The 15588-nt window shown below is 34.1% G+C and overlaps 1 long non-coding RNA gene across 1 annotated transcript; it reads left to right on the top strand.

The window, feature by feature from the left end:
• Positions 1-12826: 12826 nt before the first annotated feature.
• Positions 12827-15250, top strand: LOC140885050 (uncharacterized). The gene is made up of 3 exons (XR_012150791.1): positions 12827-13112; positions 13201-13361; positions 14629-15250. It is a non-coding gene; the product is annotated as an uncharacterized lncRNA (long non-coding RNA).
• The last annotated feature ends 338 nt before the right edge of the window (positions 15251-15588 follow it).

Genomic DNA, 15588 nt, shown 5'->3' with positions numbered 1-15588 from the left:
GTCGTCACAACAGGTGGTATCAAAGTGAGAAAATTCTGGACTAAGATAGATAGTGAGTGGGGTAGATCGAGTCTTCTTCCTTGCTTACTTATTTTATCATGCTATGATTTATTACATGATTGAATTACATATTGTAAATGCTAGCATGTTTTACTTTCAAGTATTTGATTATATGATTTTGTAATTTTATTTGAAAGTATGGTTTACGATTGTTAAAGACGCATGCTTACTGGAATATCTGAAACGATTGGAGGCATGTGTTCTGTTGTTTTTGACATGCTTACCCGACTATCTTAATTGATTGGAAGCATGTTTGATATCTGTATATTGATTTTTTATTTAAGATTGAATCAGAACCGAGTCTTGATTAGAGGTAAGATGATCAGAGGAGGACTGAGATATATTTGGTATCCTAACCATTTTGATAATCAGATATGTCTCGACGACCACCTCTTAGACCGCAAGCTCCTGCTCCTCTGCTAGAACAGACAGTTGTAGCACCGATAGTGCCACCAACTACAGAAATTCCGAGCAATGAACAAGGAAGTACCTCTCGAGATATGACAGATATGACCGCCACTCCGATGGAAACATTGCTGAAAAGATTCCAACCCTATAAGCCGCCAACACTAAAAGGTACTGAGAATGCGGTTGAGTGTGAAGGTTGGCTTGATGATATGGAGATGTTATTTGATTCACTTGATTATGGTGATGAACGAAGAGTCAGACTAATAGGGCACCAGTTGCATGAGGTTGCAAAGAGTTGGTGGTTCACAACAAAGAAAGCTCTGGAGCGTAGAGGAACTGTAATTACCTGGAACATCTTCAAAACTGAATTCTACCAACGCTTCTTCCCAGTGTCGTACCGCAAAGACAAGGGTGCTGAATTTGCTAATATGAAGCAGGGAAATTTAAATATTGAAGAATATGTTGCAAAGTTTTCTACCTTGCAACGCTTTGATCCACATTTTGCTGATAGTGACGAGGCAATGGCTGATCAGTTCATTAATGGACTGCATCCAGATGTATTTACTTTGGTGAACACAAAGCGACCGAATACTTTTGCTGAGGCCTTGAATAATGCCAAAGGAGCGGAAGCTGGTTTGATACAATAGCGAGGAGCTTCGCATGCCGCTCAGCCTCAGAGGCAGTCACAACCTCCGGTTCAGGTTTCGCAACAACCTCCTCGATTTGAAATTGGTAGTAGCAGTGGTAAGAAAGGATATTTGCAAGATCGAAGGAAATAGTTTAAAAAGTCAGAGAGCAGTTCATCTAGTTCCAGTGGCTCAAAACTGAAGTCAGGAGTGTATTGTAGCAGTTGTGGTGGAAGTCATTCGACCGATCAGTGCCGACGTGTATCTGGGAGTTGCCATATATGCCATCAGCCTGGCCATTTTGCGAGGTGTGTCCTCAGAGAGGTTCTGGAAGAGCACGAGGTACAGAGTCATCACGATCAGTGGCTCAACCTGCGAGACAAGCCTCCTCTGTCCATTCCTTTCAACAATCACAAACACAGCAACAGACAAGGCCAGGAGGGATTCAGACAGGTAGTCAGCCTTCGAGACAACAAGCTCATGTCTTTGCACTGACGGAAGAACAGGCACAGGGAGCACCAGATGATGTGATTGCAGGTAACTGTTCTCTTTATGGTTATTCTGCCTATGTATTGATAGATACAGGTGCATCTCATACGTTTATCTCTGAACGATTTGCATTATTATATGTTTTGCCTGCTGAATCATTACCTGTTGTAGTATCTGTCTCTTCACCTTTGGGGAGAGCCAGGTTGCTCAGATCAAGCGATTAAATTAATCGATTGTACAAAAATTTTTGAGCCTCGGTTTTTGAAACAAAATAAATATTTTAAAAACAAAAAAAAAAAATTCCGGGCAAAACCCGGGCAGCGATCGTCGCTGCCCTAGGGGCAGCCGGGCTGCCCGGCCCGACCCCATTAGGGCGCGGGCAGCCCGGGAATGTCCCAGGCAGCCCGCGGGAAAAATTAATTTTTTAATTTTTAAATTAAATTTTAATATGTTAAAATTCTATTTTTGGTCCGATCGAAAATTGTTTTTGATTGGTCCACGAGGCGTCGGATCGAATTGTTCGAGTCCGAAAATTTTAAAATTGATTTTTGGATAAATTTGAATTTTTGGAAAATTTAAATATTTTATCCGTTAAATTGAATTTTGAAATTAATTATTTTTGGTACAATTGATGATAAGATATGATCTTATGGATATATTGAGTAAAATATGATTTTATGTATAAAATTGGATTTTATAGATAAAATATGATTTTATTTGATAAAAAGATAAAATATGATTTTGTATGTAAAATAAGATTTTATGTATGAAATATGATTTTATCCTTTTAAATTTAAATTGCCATTGCATGTTATCCAATAAATTAATTTTGAATTAAATGTTATTGGATAAGGATGATCGATTGCCATGACCAATTTTGTAGGTGTATGTTAGGAATTTACATTTGTTTTTATTGTTGTTGGTTTTATTAATGGGCCTGGTTTATGGCCCAATATGAATTGTCATATGTAATAAAAGTGGGCTTGGTTTATGGCCCGTTCCCACCCCTTAAAAATGTATCCCCTACTTGTCATTGTTATTTATTGTAAATACATTAGATTTAGTGGGAGATGAAGATTTGAAGACGGTGGTGGGCCCAGCAGACAATAAAGACAGAAGAAATGTAAATTGGAAGCTCAATGTAATAGGATTGCATTGCATACTGCATATTACCTAAGATTGGACTAAGACTCGTGATTGGCAACCACGGGTCGATTAGAAATGGAATCGATCATCCTATATAATATGTGATATTATAGTTGTATGCATGTTTTAGACAAAATTGTGTGAATCCGACAAGCATACAAAATTTTAAAAATGATGAGACAAATTTTCAAAAATAAAATCCCTCATTTTAAATATGATTTAAAATTGATATCAAGATAAATAAAGGAAATTTAAATTTGTTTAAATGTTCCTACCTTCCATCAACGATCAATGTATGAGATGCTACCCGCGGATACGGTCTGGCTCATATTATTGGGGGGGCCCGTTCGTCGGAAAGCTGTACATTGGATCGACACATGTTGTAAGTTGGGTGGAACTCCCATGGGATCGGCTCATATTATTGGGGGATCCACATGGCGACCGTCCATCACAACTTAATATTGATGGGTCATCTTGACATGTCACAATAAACGGCGTCATATTATTGGGCCCTTATTGGACATGAGGTAAAAACGTGGAGGTTGCTTTGGAAGCAATTGGGCTCTACCTTTTGAAAATTATGGTTGGCTGATATTATTCGGGACCATAGTTTGTCAATTGGACTCCATGTTCTCACTAAAGAAAACAGTTTCCCGTTTTCACTAGAGGGTAGTGAAATCGTTAAAATAGTGGGAGTGAGATTCATAAAATAAATTTCGCCTATTTTATGTCTTAGTAAATTAATTAAACAATCATCGATAATTGTCTGTTTCATCTCAGTATATATCATTATGATGAATCTTCATAATCCACATGTCTCTATTCTCGAACAAAACAAACTTACTGGCGCAAACAATACAGAATGATTCCATAAGTTAAGATTGTCCTAAGTTCGAAAAATATTTTCTAAAGTGTTAGAAAAGGCTTCTCCAAAAACAGCCCCGGCTGATGTAACTGCCGAAAGGTTGGCCGAACAAGAGAAATGGTTGGACCATGATCTCAAGGCCAAATGTTACATGCAAAATTGGACAAGTCTAAACAAGTTTGCCATCACTGTAAGAAACCCGGTCATTGGAAACGTAAATGCAAGGAATACCTCGAGCAGTTGAGAACTGCAAAGGGATGTCTTATATCCATGCAGATAGTTAAGAATTGTTTGCTACAGTTTGATGGTAATGGGATAGAGATAGACTGTACTGTGCTTGGTTTGTCTGATTTTGATTGCATTATCGGGATTGATATGCTAACCAAGTACAGAGCTATCGTAGACTGTTTTCAGAAAGTGGTGAGGTTCAGACCCGAGATGGCTGGAGAATGGAAATTCTATGGTAAGGGTTCTCGTGCTAAGATTCATCTGATTTCGGTATTATCTATGACTCGACTTTTGCAGAAAGGAGCAGAGGGATTTATTGTTTATACAGTTGATGTTCTGAAAACTAGCCCGAACCTGGCTAACTTGCCAGTGGTTAGTGAATTTGCAGATGTTTTCCCTAATGAAATTCCGGGATTACCTCCTTATCGTGAGATTGATTTCAGCATAGAACTGATGCCATGTACTGTACCGATTTCTAAAGCACCTTATCAAATGGCACCAGTGGAATTGAAAGAATTGAAAGAACAATTGGAAGATTTACTGGCCAAGGGATAAATTCGACCCAGTGTTTCTCCTTGAGGTGCTCCAGTATTATTTGTCAGAAAGGGTTCCATGAGACTTTGTATCGACTACCGGCAACTGAACAAGGCAACGGTAAAGAACAAATATCCTTTTCCTCGTATTGATGATTTATTTGATCAGTTGCAGGGTTCTTCTGTTTATTCCAAGATCGATCTGAGATCTGGGTACCATCAGCTGAGAGTTAGAGATTCTGATATTCCGAAAACTGCTTTCAGAACCAGGTATGGCCACTATGAGTTTATAGTTATGCCGTTTGGTCTGACGAATGCTCCAGCTGTGTTTATGGCTTTGATGAACCGTGTTTTTCAGAAATATCTTGATGAATTCGTGATAATATTTATTGATGATATTCTGATATATTCGAAGAATTTGATTTAACATTCTGAGCATTTGAGAACTGTGTTAAAGACTTTGAGAGCTGAGAAACTGTATGCTAAACTGCCGAAAGGTGAGTTTTGGCTTAAACAGGTTGTTTTTCTTGGACATATCATATCCGGAGATGGTATATCTGTTGATCCAAGTAAAGTCGAGGCAGTGATCAATTGGTCTAGACCAACATCTGTTCCTGAGATACGTAGTTTTATGGGTTTGGCTGGATATTATCGCCGATTCATTAAAGATTTTTCTAGTATTGCGAAGCCAATTACTCAGTTAACTCAGAAGAATGCTCCATTTATCTGGTCTGAAGTTTGTGAATCCAGTTTTCTTGAATTGAAGAAATGACTGACCAGTGCACCAGTCTTGACGATTCCTTCAGGTACTGGTGGTTTCACTGTTTATTGTGATGCATCTCATCGAGGCTTGGAATGTGTATTGATGCAGCGAGGGCATGTGATTGCTTATGCCTCGAGATAGTTGAAGCCTCACGAGACCAAATACCCGATTTATGATCTTGAATTGGCCGCCATTGTATTTGCTTTGAAGATTTGGCGACATTATCTGTACGGGGAACAGTTTGAGATTTATTCTAATCACAAGAGTCTGAAATATTTGTTTTCACAGTCAGAATTGAATATGAGGCAACGTAGATGGCTTGATTTGCTTAAAGATTTTGATTGTGAGATTAAATATTATCCGGGAAAATCCAATGCAGCTGCTGATGCACTGAGTCGAAAGGTATGTTCCTTGTCTTTATCGACGATTGGTGTATCAAATTTGATTGAAGAATGTTGTCTTTCTGGATTAATATTTGACACGAATTGTCAGCCTCTTCGACTTTATCACATTCAAGTTGAACCAGCGTTATTGTTGCGAATTAAAGATGCTCAGAAACTTGATCAGAATGTGCAGAATTCGATTGAGAAAGTCCGATCAGGGCATGTATCTGAATACCAAGTTTGAGATGATCTTTTATATGTAAACAATCGCCTTGTAGTGCCTGATATTTCTGATGTGCGACAACAACTACTGAAAGAGGCGCATTGTAGTCGTTATAGCATTCATCCTGGTGGCAGGAAGATGTACAATGATTTGAAGATGCAATACTGGTGGAAACAAATGAAATCAGATATCACTGATTTTGTGTCTCGGTGTCTTAATTGTCAACAAGTGAAGGCTGAAAGAAAGAAACCGCCTGGTTTATTGATGAGTTTATCAGTGCCTGAATGGAAATGAGATCATATTTTCATGGACTTCGTGACGAAGTTACCTCGATCTTCCAGAGGTTGTGATGCTATCTGGGTGATTATCGATAGATTAACGAAATCAGCGTGTTTTATTCCTTATCGTATGACGTACAGACACGACCAAATGGCAGAGATTTATGTCCGAGAAGTTGTCAGATTGCATGGAGTGCCGAAGTCTATTGTATCATATCGTGATCCTCGATTTACATCACACTTCTGGCACAGCTTACAGAGTGCTTTAGGTACTCAGCTACACTTGAGCACGGCCTATCATCCACAGACAGACGGACAGTCTGAGCGTACCATTCAGACCTTGGAGGACATATTGAGAGCTGTAGTGCTTGATTTTGGCACTAGTTGGCAAGATTCAATACCACTTTGTGAATTCTCGTACAACAACAGCTATCAATCGAGTATTGAAATTGCTCCGTTTGAAGCTTTGTACGGCAAAAGGTGTCGATCTCCTCTGTACTGGGATGATATTTCTGAGGTAACTGATATTGGGCCTGACATGATTCGAGATATAACTGAACATGTGAAGCTTATTCAGAAAAAAATGAAGACAGCTCAGGACAAACAAGCGAAGTATGCCAATGTTCGACGTCGACCTTTATATTTTGAGCAGGGGGATAGAGTGTTTCTTAAGATTTCACCGTTCAGAGGCACTGTACGATTTGGAAAGCGAGGGAAGTTGTCTCCACGCTATATTGGTCCGTATGAAATTCTTGAGAAAATAGGCAATCTTGCCTATCGATTAGCTTTACCTCCGTCTTTATCTGGAATACATGATGTCTTTTATGTATCGATGCTTCGAAACTACCTTGCTGATGAATCTCATGTGCTTCAAGCTGATGAGGCTGAACTCGATGAAACCTTAAGTTATTTTGAAAATCCGATTCATATTCTTGATCGTAAAGAGAAGCAGCTTCGAACAAAGACTATTCCACTTGTGAAAGTTCAGTGGAGTCGTCATGGTATTGAAGAAGCAACCTGGGAGACGGAATCAGATATGAGACAACGATTTCCAAAAATGTTTCAATGATGTGAGTATCTTCTTCAATCTTTTGTTATTCGTTTTATATTGTGTGCTGATAGTACTTGAGATTTCGAGGACGAAATCGTGTCTTAGTGGGGGAGAATCGTAATGCCCGGAATTATTTAATTTTAATCCGAGAATATTTAATTTTGGAATATTTATAGTTTTGATTTAAATTCTAATATTCTTAAATTAATTAGGATTGAAATTGCATGAAATGAAAAGTTGAGGACCCAATTTGCAATTATTGAAGAATTGAGGGGCCAAAGTGCAAATACTTTAAATTTGTTGGACACTTGTTTGTAATATGGGTATTCACGTGTATTCTATCATCTTCCATCAGAAAAATCAGAGAAAGAACCGAGAGTGCAGGAGCAAGAATTCTCAAGTCTATTCTTCATATTCAAGTTATGATATTTTGAGTTTTGGTTATTCGATTTCGATTCCGAAAAGTGTTTTGGAATCCTCGCGACGAGGCCTTCGATTGGACGTAAGTATTATCTTGTTTTCAGAATATTTCGAAATTGAAATGAGCAAGAACTCAGAATTTGATTGTATGTTGGTGTTCTTGAGATTACATGTTTTGTATATTCAAAGGCGGATTGAAGATTGAATGCAGTTTGAAATTAATGTTACCTTTCAGCAAGTGTTCGAAAATTATGCCATCTGATTTTTTGGTTTATTGATGGTATTCTTGCTGGTATATATATTTTTATGAAGTTGTGTTGAATGATTGAGTTGATAGGATTGATTTTCGGATTGCCGACTTTAGCCGTTACGCCGCCGAACTTATGATTTGAGATTGTTTTGTTATCTTATACTTGAGCTGACATTTACATGAGTTAAAGCTGATGTTTCCTTGGTAAACATGCTGTGATTTCAGTTCATAAACCGGGGACGTCAACTAGAGAATTCTGAATTCGAAACCGGTAGAAGAAAGAACAAGGTTTGTAGCATTTTTCCTTGAAGTTGGGCTGTAACTTGAGAAGAATTTTAATGCAATATGGTGTGGTTATTTGTACAGATTTGGATAGCTATAAGACACCTTAAACATCACATTTGAAAGGTAAAAGTGGACTACTTTTTGAATGAGATTAAAACTCGAGATGGTTTGTATCGAGTTCCCTAAATCACATACTTAATTGATTCTTTGCTCTTATGTGAATTATTGACTGTGTCTATGATGTTGTTGAATGAATATATGATGTTTTATATTGCATTCATCTTGTGAGACCTATCCTTTGATTTTTTAAATGAACGGAGTCGTTCGATTAGACGATTTGAGGAACTATATATGTATGGCCTGGGTGGTTGTATTAGCCTAGCGTCTGAATTACATGTATAGTGGCTTCAAAGTCTAGGGAAGCAAGATAAGTAGCCCCACCTCGATCGGGAGTGTCGGTGGTTTAGTTACGATATCTTCTTCTCGGGATCCCAACCGATGAAATAAGAGAGTTCTTGAGAAAAGCCTGTTTTAAAGCATGCATTGTCTTCTATTTTATATCTTGAGCTTGATTGATATAATTTGAAATGCATGTTAGTTGCTTTTACTGGGAAATATGTTTCTCACCGGAGTTATCCGGCTGTTGTCGTGTTTGTATGTTTGCATGACAACAGGTGGTTCAGGAACAGGGCAACGACGGGCTTGAGAAATCGAGAATTGAGAGATTAGCGTGATGATCCGGTGTAGATGTGAAGTTGCTGTCATCTTATGTTAGTTTCAACGATTATGCTTGTATAACAACTTAGACTTGAACTTTAGTCTAAAGGGTTTCTTGTTGATCTTATGTTTAGAGTTGGAGTTGTATAGATGATAGACTTGAACTTGTAAGCACTTTAACTAGTGTGTTACTCTTACCTTTGAGATGTTGTAGTTGATGCTCTAAACTTGTTCATGACTTCACTTATATTGTTTCATGTTTTTTTGGAACTTGTATGATGCTTTTTGCATTTAGTTGAGCTGATATATTGAAGCAAGGGCATCTTTTGACAGCAGCTGAGCTACTGCATAATTTGCTGGCCGAATGGCCTGCGCACGGGCGAGCCCTGCTCGCGTGCGTGCGCAGGCCAAGCCAAGGGGGCCGCTGCCCCCTTGCACTGGGCGCGCGCGGGGAGCATCCCTCGCGCGGGCGCAACACACTTTAAAAAAAAAAAAATTTGGCTTTTGAATTTAGCCTCTAGTCTTGAACCTTGGATTTTTTTTAGTAATTGAGAGATTATGAACCGGGTCGTCACAATATTTGGATTGGTTCTAATATGAGAGCAGAGCTTCTAGCTATTTTAAGGGGTCTGCAGGTTTGCAAGCTGTATAATTTGTTTCCCCTTTGGCTTGAAGTAGATTCTTTAGCAGCTCTTGCTATTTTGGATGCGGATTTTTCGGCTTGGGAACTTGCTAGGATTGTGACTAAGATTCAGGCTATTCTTTTGGAGTCCATAGTGCGAAAATCTCATATTTATAGGGAAGCTAACGGAGCAGCGGACAAATTAGCTAACCTTGGCTTGGCCTTGGGATCAGCCATACTACATCCGACAGATATTTCTGGGAAAGCTTAGAGGGATTTGTAGACTAGATAAATCTGGTCTACCCAACATTAGATTTAAATCTATTATTTCTTAATTCCTGCATTTTTATTCTTGTAATTTCTTGAGAGGTTCTGGTCTAGTCCCCCTCTCTTGTATTTTCTTTTTTATGGAATAAACGGGTAGGGGTCCGCCTAATCCCCCGCCACAAAAGACGGCTTTGGGAAAAAAATAAAAAAATAATTCGCCTTTAATATGACTAAAAATAAAAATTAAGTGTTAACAAGGCCATTTAATTCTCCTTTAATATGATTAAAAATAAAATAAAATTATATGGTTCGATTTTAGATTATATATATAAAAACTAAACCGAAAAAAATGATTCATATTAGATTAAAATAGTTTTATTTATATTATGCATTTTATAAGATGATATTTAGTGTAAAAAAATTTCGAATAATTTTTAGTTGAATTTTTGTTGATTCATTTAAATTTTAAAAGTTTTAAAATATGTAAATCATAATATATTATGAATAAAAATATAAAAAAAATATGAAATTTATTGAATTAAAAATATAAATTCATCGATAATATGACTAAAAATAAAAATATATGAAAGTTTCAAGATAAAAAATTAAAATTATATGTAAACTGGACTAAAAATAAAAAAGAATGCAAGTTATAGGACTAAAATTGTAAATTCAGTGTTAACAAGACTTAAAATAAAAATTCATGAAAGTTACAGGACTAAAATGCAAATTCAATGTTAATAGGACCAAAAATGAAAAAAAAAATGCAAGTTACAAGACTAAAATTGCAAATTTACTTTTAACAGGACCAAAAATGGAAATTAAAATGTGCAAATTACAGGACCAAAAATGTTCTTTTCCCAAACTTAAACTATATAAACTAACCATTAATGAAAAGTGTATTATCAGATCGCCGGGCAAACTATATAAACTAACCATTATCAGATCGTCGGGCAAATTGCTGCTAAAACACGGGTGAAAATAAATAAGCAAAAAACAAACAAAGAAAAGCAACACAATATCAACAAAATGCGAGCAAGAAACACATAAAACCTCATAAAAACATGCCAATAAATATAAAGGTGGATAACAAAAAGGCAAAAAGGAAAAATGGAAAAAACAATAAGAAAAGAAGACTGGATGAATCCAAAAAGCGTTGTGGTCCGTGATCCTTCGACCATGAGTCATGCATCCAAAACAAAATACAACCGACAGGAAGCGGCGAGGGAAGGAAACAACAATAATTTTTTTTTATTAAAAAAAACAAATGACAGAAGTCGAATAAAAGAAATGATAAAAAAAATAATCAAAATGATAAAAAAAATAATGTATGTATGAAGACCATTTAATAAGGCATATTAATATCACATGAATAATTAATTAGGCAAGGAATTCAACCGAAACGACTGCATTATATCTAAACAATAACCGATAAAATCCAAGAGAGCCAACCGACACAAAGATAAGGCATTATCTTTGAACAAATTTTGTTTTTTTTTGGAAGATTTATCTCTAAAAAATTTTGAGATAGTTATTAATAGTCACAAATCCAATTAATGCACCGAATATAAACTAAATTCGAGGCCGCCAAGTTGTGCACAACATGGGAAATGAAGAGGGCTTTAAGGCAAACATAATAAAACTGGAATATTAATTTAAAGTATATAATATATATAGATATAGACATTGATATAGATAATTAATGATATATAATTAGTAGTAGTTAAGCGGTGATTGTTAATTGATGTTAATAATTATTTAATGTAATTAGTTAATAGCTAATTAGTAAGTGAATTAATAAACAAGGAGGACAACAACGTATATACATATTTTAAAGGGCATTTATGGACTTTTTTAAGTGTTTTTAATTTAATTTTTTTATATAAATTATTTATCAAAAAAGTGATAAAAAATTATATATAAATAAAATAGTCATGCAAAATTGAAGAGGATCAAACAATGAGTAAATGAGAGGTAAATTAATTAATGTAGTTCACAATTGAAACCAAACAATCAATGAAGATAATGATGGTATTGAAGGAAATTAACAATTCAAACTTATATAATTATATATGTATATGTATACTATAATATAAATAATAGATAGATTAAATAAAATAAAAATAAATAAATAAATTCACAATTCAACTCATATATTTATAGTAATAATAGATAATATAATTGTTAATATATCTTAAATAAATTAATAGACTTAATTAACTATCATTGACTAATATATGAAATGACATAAAACACAATAAAAATTATTGGAAATGACAACAATATTAATTATTAAATAATATAAATAACGATAAAATTAATTATATAATTTATATTAAGAATTATTTGCTTAATTAACTAAATAATAATAGTAAAAAGCATGTGATTAGACTTAATTAATTAATTATTGACTAATATATAGAAATAAATAAAACACATTAAAAATTATTGAAAATGACAAATATTAATGAGCTATATAAAATTAAATAAAACACATTAAAAATTATTGAAAATAACAAATATTAATGAGAACACATTTGAGTAAATTCACAACATGACATAAAATACATTAAAAATTATTTAAAATAACATATATTAATGAGAAGAAATTTGAGTAAATTCACAATTGAACTCATATATTTATATGTAAAAATATAAATTTAATATAAATAAATAATAAAAATATATATACTATAAAGTATAAATAACTATAATATAATATAAATAATAAATAGATTAAATTAAATAAAAATAAATGAATTCACAATTCAACTTAAAGATTAATTATATCAGTAATAGATAATATAATTGTTAATATATCTTAAATAAATTAATAGACTTAATAAATTATCATTGACTAATATATAAAATGACATAAAACACAATTAAAATTATTGAAAATGACAACAATATTAATAATTATTAAATATGTTGAGAATAGTTTGTGTATAAAAATGTGTTGAGACTTGAGAGGTACACATCATTGTTGGAATTGGCAATCAGATTAGACATCCAAATCAAGGCTCGCGCGTGGCACGATCAAGATTGCAGCACATGTGATCTTCTCTGGTCCAATAATTGATATATAATAATATATATGTACCACTCAAACTTTTTTTTTTTTTTTTGTTTTTGAGAAAAGAATTTTAATAAAACTAGAAACCACAATCCAATTTTACAAGATCAGCATTGCAGCACTGATATGGCGCGTACTGGCGGCACGTGCGGAAGATATGCATACTCGAGATCATATTGAGTGCCAAAAAGGGTTCAGTCATATGAGTTTGTGAGGGAACAAGAAGTCGCTAAACTGATTCATCGTATCGGAGAATCGTGTATATATCCTCGGACGTTGAACCTGACGAAGCTGCTCATGAACATGTACGCGAACGACGTTCTTTTGCCGGGTCGTGTTCGGAAAAAGATTTTTCAGCAGGCTTGGATTTCAAGAAATGCTGGAATTAAGAATATCAACAATAACTGCTCGGAGGGTTTGAAGTCGGTGATTTCTTTAATTCCTTCGATGGAGTTTGTTGTTCATATATACTTTGACAGGCAATAAATCCAGGCTTCTGCGTGCTTTTAGGAGATTCGATGAGTTTTTTTATGAGCATTTGAAGTCCAATTATGACGAGAGACATCACAAGGATATATTTTGTGGACATCTTGCTTCAAGTGCACAAGGATATAAATATTCAGTCTGATGAGATTCCTCTTACCTTGGATAATTTCAAGGCAATCCTCTTGGTAAGTCATACTTTCGACGTTACACATGATTTGATTATAACTCGGAACAATTTTAATTGCTTTATCTTCGGTTATATGTCTGAAGATCTCAATATAAGCTAGCTGTGAAAGCGATTTTGTTCCGACAGATGCGGTTACTAGTTATGAAAAAAAAAAAAAAAAATTAAGTGTTTTTTTTTAAAAAAAATAAATGATTATGAATATTTTATTAATTAATAATAAATATTTACCCGAAACCGAGCTTCTATAAACACAACTACTCGTCCTTATTCGTGATAAATTAGATCTTATCTGTATGGGCACTAGCTACCTTAAGAAACATGTCAAGGTGGAGATATCAATACATGTGAGGTCTACTATTTTTTCAGTGAATCTCACATATATTGATAAATTTTACTCGTAAATGCACTATTTGGACAGTGTCTGCAGAGTAAAAATCTACAGAAATTATTAATATTTTGCTTGTACTTGGATTAGGATTTTTAGTGTCACCGGAATGGAAAATACTACATGTAATGTTACACATTGGGTTACACATTCGCTAAAATATTACATAATTATTCCCGCACTTTATTTGGAAAAAAAATTCTTTCAAAAATGCACGTAGGATAATTATATAGTTTCAAGTGCAATGTGTAATCTAATGTGTAACCCTCCGTTAACATGTAGCATAACCCCACCAAAATTCCTATGAATATGATATCGTCCGATCCCACTGATCAATTTCGTGAAACAAGTGTCCGTTCGGATCCATGACAAATATAACTTTAAAAAATATTTGTTTTCATTACAAGTATGTACCAGATCAACCCGTATAATAACACATTTAAATCCTAAGACCATCTCATTGGAGATCTATTTAGAAGTATATCTCTTGTGAGAGAGTCTCACATAAGATGTACGTTCCGTGAGACGGTATATGTAGTCAAAATTAATAATATTACTTTCAAAATAAAAAGTTACTCTCTTTTTTATTGAGCAGTTAATTAAATTTTAAAAAGTAAAAATGCAAATATTTATTATTCTCCTTATAATTATTTGTTTACAGATAAATTATGATTACTATATAACATGTTCAATTTAAGTAGTACTGTTGATCTTCTCCAGCATATATATATATATATATATATATATATATAGAGTTTTGCTATGCTGCCCACCTCCATGCCCACCTATGAGGTGACAATCATCCCATAGATGAGATGAATTATATACCATTCGTCTTGAGGTAGAAAATGAATTAAGGCTATGCTGGGTGTCGTTGAAGGATCTTGTGCAGAAACCATCTGTTGCGACTGCGTGGTTGAGTGTGAGGAGCACTTCGTAAAACTCGGCATGTATGACCCGACGATACTATGGTCAAAGAGGTATTTAAATTTTAATTAATCTTACGGAAGCATGATGGGATTATGCATAATTTATTAAAAAGGGTAAGAAAGGGTAAAATAGACATTATTTAGTTTTAAGGACATATTCGGGAAACTTTTTAATTAATGAAGGATAATTTTGGGTAATGACAAAGAAAAGGGATATAATCGGGACAATGGTAAAACTATAAGGACATAATTATGAATTATCCCACTTTTAAGAGATGACCTATTTACTTTAATGGGAAATGATAATATTGAATAAAAAAAAATTATAATACTAGTTTTAGGAAAAAAAATGTATTTTTAGTCCTTAAGTTCTGTTTTTCGCTTTAGCACTATATTAATTTTTCAAATCGTGGTCTTAGTGCAGTAGCTTGAATTTTTATTTGATTTTTTTCATCGAAAGTCACTAAATTAATCGAATATAACTTATTTGACATCAATGTTCTCCTATAAGACTAGTGTGTTTAGATATAAAATTGTATTATACATATTAAAATATACCTAATCAAAATTAAACAAAATGGTCGACAAGTTTTTTCTCACTATTTGTGAATATTGAGTTTCATTTTTTCTTTAATTTTTCCCTTTATATTTTTGTAATGGATTTAAATTTGTGTAACATATGGTTATAATTCTTGTTAAATGAGTTATATAAGAGAATATCGATATCAAATAAATAAGAGTCGATTGATTTAATGAATTACGATCAAAAACCAAATTATTTTATTTTATTTGTTATATCAATTGTTCCGGCCCCAATATTGACTCAAAAGTAGTCGTACAACAATTCTTTAATATGGTACATCATTTTTATTTCCACCATTCAACTGTCATGCAGGGATAACAGGAGGCAA

The sequence above is a fragment of the Henckelia pumila genome, chromosome 2, assembly GCF_033568475.1.
Source record: "Henckelia pumila isolate YLH828 chromosome 2, ASM3356847v2, whole genome shotgun sequence".
Taxonomy (NCBI): Eukaryota; Viridiplantae; Streptophyta; class Magnoliopsida; order Lamiales; family Gesneriaceae; genus Henckelia; species Henckelia pumila.
The sequence above is the reverse complement of the archived record's forward strand: the minus strand, read 5'-3'. Positions and strand labels throughout refer to the sequence as shown.